At 56.0% G+C, this 9,421-nt stretch overlaps 1 protein-coding gene across 2 annotated transcripts in view; it reads right to left on the bottom strand.

The window, feature by feature from the left end:
* The window catches only part of NOP2 (NOP2 nucleolar protein), a 96,781-nt gene that overhangs the window by 29,332 nt on the left and 58,028 nt on the right, over positions 1 to 9,421 (bottom strand). For both annotated transcript variants that reach the window (XM_030020452.2, XM_030020454.2), the window contains exon 2: positions 6,288 to 6,301. The gene's annotated coding sequence lies outside the window, so the exon portion shown is untranslated. The remainder of the gene's footprint in view (positions 1 to 6,287; positions 6,302 to 9,421) is intronic.

Raw genomic sequence — 9,421 nt, 5'->3', positions numbered from 1 at the left:
ACAAAACCACATCCCGTAATGCCGCCTATCCCCCGTTTAGCACTGTCATAACACTATTAATCGCAACAAAGAGGCACAGTCCTGTCCGTCTCTCCCGGTCGCCGGGTGAAAACGTCAACCACGTGGACGTGGGTGTCAACGACCGCGCTCGTTCCTCCTCAAACGAACGCCTCCGCTGTCCCGCGCCTGGTGGCCCACGTGCACGTTTCATCCTGCCGCAGCCAAATATCCCGGAACACGAGTGGAGGATTTTACCGTTACGGACTGCAACAGGCCGTTACAGATCCTGTAACACGATCCGTGCTTTGTCTGCCAAACCACACCAAAACTATGTCCGCGCATACGCCGGGCACGCGGGTATTCCGTAACACCATCCCATCGCCTCTGCCGCCTGCCGGAGCGTATCGGACTATCGGCGAAATCGCCCCTACCTGCACGTGCAGCCCCCGACCGCCCACCTCCTCGCGCCAGCACCTCTCTGCCGAGACACCGCCAAGCTCCGCCATCTCATCCACGTGCCCGTCGCCGCCGCGTGCTCCAGCGTGGTCCTGCCACGCCAAATATGCGTGGAGCCCCTCCACAGCGTGCGTCCTTCCCGCCTTGCCAGCAAAGACCGTACGTCCCGAAATGCTGTTGCGTTATTCACCTTCCTGCACGTACAGAAACCCCCCTAACCCTCCCACCATACCCCCTACGCACGCGGGCGCTGTCCCTGCCTGTATACCTTCGCCTGAATGATGATGACGCTATCATCTACCTCAGCTCCACGGAGGAAAAGCGGTAGGAAAGAGCCACGCTACTATTCCACGGACACTATCCGTCCTCTGCATGGATCAAGCGTAACGGAATATCCAGGGCTACGGAAAACGTATGGTGGGTAACGCCACCGCCAAACTCACGCGGACCCCCGCAGGACTTTTCATTCCCTCTTTTGTGTGCTGAGAGCCGTAATCCTCTCTAAGAGGAGCCAGGCAGACAGCCGCGCCAAATTCCCGTGCTGAGCAGCCCGGCCCCAACCGGTTGCTGCCGGATTCCGCGTGGACCTCTTTTTTTCCGGTGGTTTGGTGGCATGGTGAGAGGTACGACATGGGCGAAGACCCCGCAACGGGAGTTAGTAACCGGGGCTGTCTCTACAGGTGCTCCCCGACGCTCTTGCCGGCAGGGTTATGATCTGGAGAGGGCTGTTCGCTACCGGTTAGGCAGCATCAACCCCAGAGCCTCAGTCACTAAAGCGCCAAGCTTCCCAACGAGCCGCCGCTTCCCTGAAATCTTTCTCTGTATGACACCCAAACACGTTTTTATCATGACTCCCTTTTCTTTGTAACTTGAAGTTTCTCAGTCGGCAGAAGCCTTAATTTTCATGCTAAAAAACATCCGTGCCAGATATAAGCGATTATGATTAAGGTGGTTTTAGTGTTTGTGAGGACAACGTAGATTAAACGGATTTTAAAAAATGAGGCTTCTGAATGTTTTCCTTCGAGGATAACACCACGAGATAGATTTCCAGCTGTTTGGCTGCTTTAAACCTGGGAGTTGCCCTACCTTACTGTGGTCTGATTACTTACCTGGTTTAACTGAGTCTTCTGAGCTGATAGCACTTGGCTTGGAAACGATTACAGCAAGATGTGCGTAATACAACCTTCCCTACCTGCTGATGGGTGCCAATGCCTCGAACAACCCCACAGCGCACCTCCGCTGGGGAAAATACCTGCAACGTCCCCCTCGCTTTGGCGCTGCGCCCGTGTTCGGGAAATCCAAACTAACCAGTGGACCCTCCACGCACCCCTGCCCAGCTCTGCTGCCGAGGACGACGGGGTGAAGTGGGCTCTGCGTCCCCACAGCACTGTGCCGGCGCAGCCTCTCAATTATTTCTGTAGTTTCGTGCATGGTCCGAGTCACTCAGGGTTCAGGTCCCAGCCTGGGGACCCGGGAGAGAGTCCTGCTCCACCTTCCTCCCCCTCGCGGGCAGCCTTTTCTGCCCAGGCTTTTATCAGGCCCACAGCCCTTTCTGGGTTTCACTTTCAAAAGAAATACATTTCTCCAAGGTAACAAGAAGAGCAAAGTATGACATTGTTTCACCCTGGTACTCCTTTGCTGTTTTCACTCGGGCATGGATGGAGGCCAGAAACCTCCATCCAGGGTATTTCAGCGCTGCCCGGTGTGGGAGGCAAGGGGGTGGGATGGGGAAGGGGCTCCAGAGCATTTTGGAAAGAAGGGAGACTTTCCAGGCTAGGGTGAACCGTTCGTGTGTAGGACACAGATAACAGACTATAAGCATGACTTGCTGGTGCTGCAGACAATGTGATCTTGAAGGTCAGTTTATGGTTTCTCAGGGTTTTTTTTGTTAGCTCCTTTCATGTCCAATAACAAAGCCGAGGTTAATGGGTTTAGGTGCTGGACACTGCGATGCTGCCACTGTACTGCTTCATTTGGGTTCTGGAATACAGACGTACTTCTGTTTTACTCTTCTTCATTTTTGCTCTTCCTCTGACTGAGGGTTGCTCTAGCCTGACTGTAATATCTGTTTTGCCAGGTTACGTACAACTAGTAACGTGAAAAATGTCTTTAAGTATCTGTGTAAAACCGGTAACATCTGATGTACCCATAAATGTGATGCTGTTCCTCAAAGGCTGCAGGTACATTTCATTTCCTCCCTTAACCTCGCTGTGACCATCTTCAGCTAATGTGAATGGACTTAACCCTTGTGTTTCCCATTCAGCAGCCCCGTGGGCTCTCCTGATCATATTGATGCTTGCCGTGACTCTGAGCTGAGGTCTTACGGCTTCTGCCAAGTAACCTTGAAGATGTCAGGATTTCTGAGAAGTCTTGCCTTTTGTTTTTCTTTGGTAAGGCAGAGAATTTTGCCCTAGACCATTTTGAGAGGGGAGGGGTATCAAACTCCCAGATAAGTAACTTTTACTTTGAAATTAGTAAGAAATTGGTCCAAACTTTCACTCAATACTCGGTTACTGTCCCACAGTCTGTATCTCTTCACCCCCCCCCGCCCCCATTTTAAACTATCTTGTGAGAATCCTGTCTCCCCAAAGCAATTGTCCTGAATTCTGCAAGTCTTCCCCAACACTACAAAGCTCTTTCCTCTGGCCGAGATACTCTTCTCCACTTCCAGATTTCTGCAAAGTTTCCATGGCAAGCTAAGGAAATATAATGATCCATTTCCATTGTTGCTTTCTTCATCGTGCCCCCCCCCTTCTATTTTTGTTTGTTTGTTTTTTCACTGAGAAGCCTGAACTTACTTGTTTAGCACAATGGAAGTATCTTTGCTTTGGTGTCAGACACGGAAGAAAATGACACAAGAAACAGTCTCCTCATCTTGCGGAGAAGAGACAAGAGCCCCTCCTGTCACGTCCGAGAAGCCGCTCCTGCAGCAAACAAATGCCACGGGAACAAGAGGCAGAGAGAGACTTGCACGCAGAGAATTTGGGAGTATACGACCAGAACAAGATCAAGAACCACTGAACAGGCGACGCGTGCTTCTTTTTTGAGAACATTCTAGTGCCAATGGAGGATCCAGTCTCTCTAACAGCCACCTAGGTGAGGACTGCCCATATGCCAGCATGACTCTGCATCTACTTCCCGTTAGAAGAACAGCAGTTCAGACTTCGCTCGGCACTCGTCATGAGCCTCGTCTCCTGTTTGGCCAGGAGAAGGAGGGGGCAGGGTGAATGGCGCGGCCGTGCAGCCAGAGCCACACCGCGTCAGCCAGACGTGCAGGGTGCATGAGGCAGGGCCAGCGGCGGCGAACTGAGGCGGGGGGAGAGATAGGGAAGATTGGGGACTGCTCAGCCCCCCTGTAAATCTGAACTGTTGATCTCTATCTCTGTATGCTTCGCTAGTTCGCTTGCTTTAAAAAACATCACAGACGTACTTGGTACTGACACCTATAGCTAAGGTTACTCGATATTTTCCATCACAAGTCTGTTTTCAGTTACTCAGAACTTTGCCAGATATCAGACACTCAGATTCGAATTTTCCATGTTTATCTTCACCTTTTTTTCTGAAGATGGAGGCACTTAGTAAGATGTAAGAAACAAATGTTATTTCGCAATCGTAAAAATTTGCCTTTGCAACACTGCCAGTCTTTTAACTAGAACTTTGTATATAATGAATAATGAAAGCTGGAAGCGATACTCAAAAGTTAAGGATGCTTAGTAGTTATCAATTTTAGGTTCCCATTTCCCTGAAGTGCCTCGGATAGAGATGCCCTGCTCCCCTCGTCATGAAACAAACAGTTGTATCCAGTCAGAGAAGAAGCAAGTGGTCTCAAGGGGACTGCAATAACGGCTTACTGGTTCGAGCTGCCTGGATTGCAATTCTGTGATACTTGTTTTTGCATCCTGTACTAAAGCTGGTGCGTGCTGGCAAAAATCACTAACACTGAAACACATCTCCTCTTGAGCTCGGTTAGCAGAAATACTGAAAAAACAGGCTGGGACAGAATTCTCCTTCATCTCCTACCTCCAGCTGGATCTGGGAGAGGCGTTTCCAGCGTTGCACCCAGCAACAACTGTGCTACAGGGAACAGTGCAAACTAGCCCAGAGGTTGTGTATACCCCATTCGGTTGGGTGTGAACCCCACTGTGGCTGAGCAGAGCTGACGGACTGGGGTTTGCTCGAGAGGAGAAGGACGTCCGAGACCCAAATCTCAATGGTGATACCTACTAAGTCACCTTCAGCTCAAAACCAGCCAGAAGTTTGCAAAGCTGCTAGAGCCGCGAGTGTCCGGAGGGGGTTTCTCTGTTGTCCCGTAACAGGCAACAACCGGCCAGGTAACTTTGGGGCTGTGCCCTCGGTGCAGAAACCAACGATCACGTATTAGGTCCTGCTCTGAGGTGAACTACTCGGGGACGGGTCTCGCTTTGTGCCACGCACGTGCACCTTTCTTGAATGTGAAGCTGCCAGCTCCCAGCTTTGCAACACTCGGACTCGCACTGCAAGTTTTTTCCTTAAGAAAAGATAACATTTGTGACCAATGTTTAAGCGCCTTCCTTGCTGCAAGTCATTGGGATGCTCTGGAGCCCCAGCCTGAAGGGCTGTGTGCTTTTTTCCCCCTTCCTCAACTCTGCGGCGAACAGAATTTGCTTTGCGAGCAAGCAGAAGCCCGCAGGCTCCCGGAGGCGGGAGCGCCCAACGGCAGCCTCACCATCCCGGGGACCCGGCCGAGGGTTTCTGTAAGACCCACGTGAAGCTGGCAGCCATGGCCCCCACCGCCGCCTTCTCTCTGCCCGTGCCCGGTGTGTCCCGCGTTTCCATCCTCCCGCCGCCCTCCCCCGCCTCCCTGCCCGCTCCCTCCCCTGAGGAGCGCCAGGGCCAGGGCCCCCAGCACCCCTCCTGGGCAGCCCCACCCTGCCGAGCCGGCCGCATCCCATAATAGTTCACAAAGGCGACTCCATCCCATAATAGCCACCCACGGGAAACGCTCCATAGCAACCACCCCCCATCCCCACACCGTGGAGCAGCCATCCCAGAATACCCTTGCCGGCTTTATTGGTTATGACTGCTGAGAGGCAGCGAAGGCGGGGAGGGGGAGAACCGGGGCGAGGGGCCCCGGGGCGGGTGGGACGGGGACACCGCCAGGAGCCTCCGGGCGAGCGGCGGGACGTGGAGGAGCGGGGTGTGTGTGTGTGTGTGTGTGTGTGTCCCAGCGGGCACCGCCAGGAATCCTGACAGGGGCTGCAGCCTCCCGCCAACCCGCCCCGGGGCTGCACCGACATCCCATAATAACTCCCTTCCCCTCCCCTCCCTCGGTCCGCCGCATCCCATAATATTTCCCAGGCAGGCAGCCCCGCCGTAGGTACTGAGGCATCCCATAATAGCCGGCCCGGTCACACACGCTGGGAATGGTGCCATCCCATAATACTCCTCCCCTCACGCCGGGCTGCGGCGGGCCCTGCCATCCCATAATAGCCGCCCGCCCCCCCCCCCCCTCGTGCCTTATGGGGCATCCTCATCCCATAATACTCCCCCGGCGGCAGGAGGGCCTGCCATCCCATAATACTCCCCGCCACCCACCTGCCCCCCTCCGGTCGCGGGAGGCCTCGCCATCCCATAATAGTCGCGGCTCGCCCTCCCCCGCCGCAGAAGGCCTCGCCATCCCATAATACCCAACGCTTGCCCTCCCCCTCTCCACTCTCCCTCCACCCCCGGGCCTCGCCATCCCATAATAGCCGCGGCTGAAGCCTGACCCCGTGGGCCGGACCCGGCTCGGCTCGGCTCGGCTCGGCTCGGCTCCCGCCCGGCCGGGCCCCCCCCCCCCCCGCACCGCCGCCGCCACCGGGGCCGCCTCACCCCGGCCTCGCCGCCCGGCTCCGGGCTGCCTTCACCCTCACCTGGCGCGCAGGCGGCCCTGCCGGCGTCCTCGGGCCCGCCGCCGCCGCCGCCCTCAGCTCGCCGGGGCTGCCCGCCTCAGCCGCACGCCCTCCCGGGAGCCTGGCCCGGGGTGCCACCGTCCCACGCCGGGCCCCTCGCCCTGGTGCCTTCCCCGCTGGGCCCTCGGTGTCCGCTGCCGGGCCGCCCCCCCCCCCCCCCCCGCAGCCGCCCCTCGAGTCAGCAGAAAAGCACAAAGCCGGAGCGTAGCTCCCGCCTGGTGCCGCTCAACGGCGAGGTGGTCGCGTGCCCGCGCCCGGTCCGGACGGAGCCCGCCGCTGCCGTGGGGCGCCGGCGCGGCGTTGGCACGGCCATTCGTGACCGTCGAGCCCTGACCTAGTTTGCCGGGCGCCGCGCTGCCGGACGGAAGGCCTCCCGCTCCTCGCCCGCCGCCGCCCCGTGCCGCGTTCGGGTCGGCTCGCCAGAAAGCTTTGCTACCCGCTCGCATCTGCGTTATCGCGCGTCTGCTGCGGGAGATGACTCCGCAGCTTGCCCTCCGCTCGCGTGAGCCTATTTTACTTCTGAACGCGTCGTCTTCGGGTTTTGCTTTCAGCCCCATCGCTGCTTTTGTGTCCCCGTTCTACTTAATGTTTATTACGGGCTCGTGGTAGCGTTTCTGGGCTGCTCCCAGTGGTTTTACTGGACGTGCTCATACTGGACACGTTCGTAAGTGCGGGTCCGCGCTTGCAACATTTGCTTCTTGTTAGAGCCAGCAAAAGCGACCCAATATCTAAGGGAGGAATAGAAAGTGCGAACCCCCAAAGCCGAAATGACAGCATGGAAAGGGTTTGCGTGCAGAAAAGAACCAAAACCATGTAATTTCTCACATCCTGTGAATGGAGGCTCCACAAGGATACGTTTTGTGGATTAAAAGTATCTAGGCGGGATGGGAAACAGTAAGACGCGGCGGCAAGGTAGCGAGGTGTTTCCTTGGTGCTACGCAGGGTGGGACGCAGCGAAGGCGCCCGCGTCCGTTCAGTCAGATCCCCGCGGAAAACGCACGGGGACGAGGTTTTAGAGCAGCAGCGGCAGCAAGTTTGGACACCGCTGCGAGGAAAGGTGGGAAGGGTTCTGTTTTCCCAGCGAGAAACCCGCCGCCGCAGGCTCTCCCCCCCCCCCCGGCCTCGTCCCGGTGAAACCGGAGAAGGGGTCTACCGGGTGCACTCCTACGGCCGCGCGCCCACCGGCAGCCCCGGCGCCGGTCACCGTCACTGGCAGTACTGGCGAGGTGTGGTCCCTTTGTCTGGTGGCTTTCCGGCGGCGGATGCAGGAGCCCCCTTTGCAAACTCCGTGTTTTACAGGGAGTCCCCCTGTGGCAGATCTGTTAACGGGGAAAGCGTCTGCAGGGGAGCGCAAGGCGGCGGAGGATGCAGCCTGCAAAGTGCCGCGCGTTTTCTTCTGCCTGTCGTACGTTTTATTCGCGGATGATCTTCTGGCGTCGGTTAGAAACAAGCAAGCAAGCGGACGCACGCAGCGCTCCACTGTCTTGGAGAAGGAGCTCTGGGCTCGGAGCCTGGGAGCACTGAGTCCGTTCGACAATCCTTCCCGCTCGCCGTTTTTCACGTTTCTGTGCACTTGGGCACCCGCTAAGTAGGTGTCAAATCTGCATTCTCGGGAAGAGAGCTGTCTTTTGCTTCTTTTACACAGAGAGTAACTGAAGGGCCGAGTGAGGTCACGTCAGGCTGAGCTAACACAGAGCTTTAGTTTGTAACGTATGGTCCGTACTACGCCATCTGCACGTGACGTGTTTAGATCAAGGTTACATCTGTTTAGTAAAACATCGAGAACGCCTAATGCAGAGGAGGAACTTGAACTGCTCCAAGCCTGGTTTTAATTGGATAGATCTGTGGTTTGGGCACACACTCGGGAAATCTGTCGCGGTTCGGGTGCTCCCGTCCCCTGGCTGTCCTCTACTGACCCACCGCAGTAGAAGTTGCTCCTCTCCCGGCTGTGGCGACAGAGCAGATGTGCATGCTCGCTACCTGCTCCAGCGCGAAGTCCAGCACTTCACGGCACGACGGCTGCAGGAGGAGGTCCGAGCTAAGGAAGCTGGTCCGACCTCAGCGGCCGTGCTTGGACCCCCGCGGGGCATCCCGCTTTTCAGGGCCTGCCTGCTCTGCCAGCAGCCGTGTCCTCCTCTCCCCTGCATGCCCTCCTTCCTCTCCTCCCATCCTCCTCAGCCCCCACAGCAGCTCCCGTGCCGTGCAGCCTTCCCCTCTCTTGCACGTTTCACGGAGAAACGGGGCAACTGCTACGGCTGGGCTGCTGCCCCGGGGAGCAGGAGCCATGTTTCTGCGGGGGCAATAGCTGCCGCTCAGCGCTCGCGAGCTGCAAGCGGGCGCAGGAGGGGCGTTAGCGTCCCGGGCAGCGAGCCACGCCAGCCCGCGGGCTCTCAGTTTGCACTAAGTGAACAGGTGCCTCATCCTTTAGTTTAAGTACTCACCAAATGTAATTATACCACTTGAAAATGTTCCATCTTAGGTGAGGCTTGAACATGTCCACCTTAGCCGTTTTTAGAGGTGTAACGAGGCTGTTTTTAAATGATTTACACTGGTGACACTGCTAACAGACCAACCATCATTTGAAAAACTCCAGGTTTCAGGTTTGCCCTTCTCTCTTTCCAAAGAAATATTGCAGGCTTTGTGCGTGAAGTAGCTGTTTCCAGCTATCAGGCCTCATTTCTCCATCTGCCTCGCAATTCAGACAAAAGCTTCTGAGAAGGCATGACCTATGGCAAAGCAAGTGCTGTATTCCTGCCTTATTCTGAAGCTGCTAGGGACAGCGATGTGGCTGATCCCAGAGTGGCGAGTTCAAGCTGCAGATTTTTGCAAGGAGAAAGTTACCAGCAGAGCTGGAATTAGACTGTCTGGGCATTTCTGCTGTAAACCGTTCAGTTGCTTATAACTTTTACGATTGGAGTTGAAATTTTCCATTCTGGCTGTCTGCCTACACCTGATTCTTTATAATTTTTTTTTTTTCTTTTTAAATATGGCTTCAGCCTGAACATTTAATCTACTCAGGGAAAAAAAAAGCAGAG

Source organism: Aquila chrysaetos, chromosome 7 (genome assembly GCF_900496995.4).
Source record: "Aquila chrysaetos chrysaetos chromosome 7, bAquChr1.4, whole genome shotgun sequence".
NCBI lineage: Eukaryota > Metazoa > Chordata > Aves > Accipitriformes > Accipitridae > Aquila > Aquila chrysaetos.
This window is presented reverse-complemented; position numbering and strand designations above follow the sequence as displayed.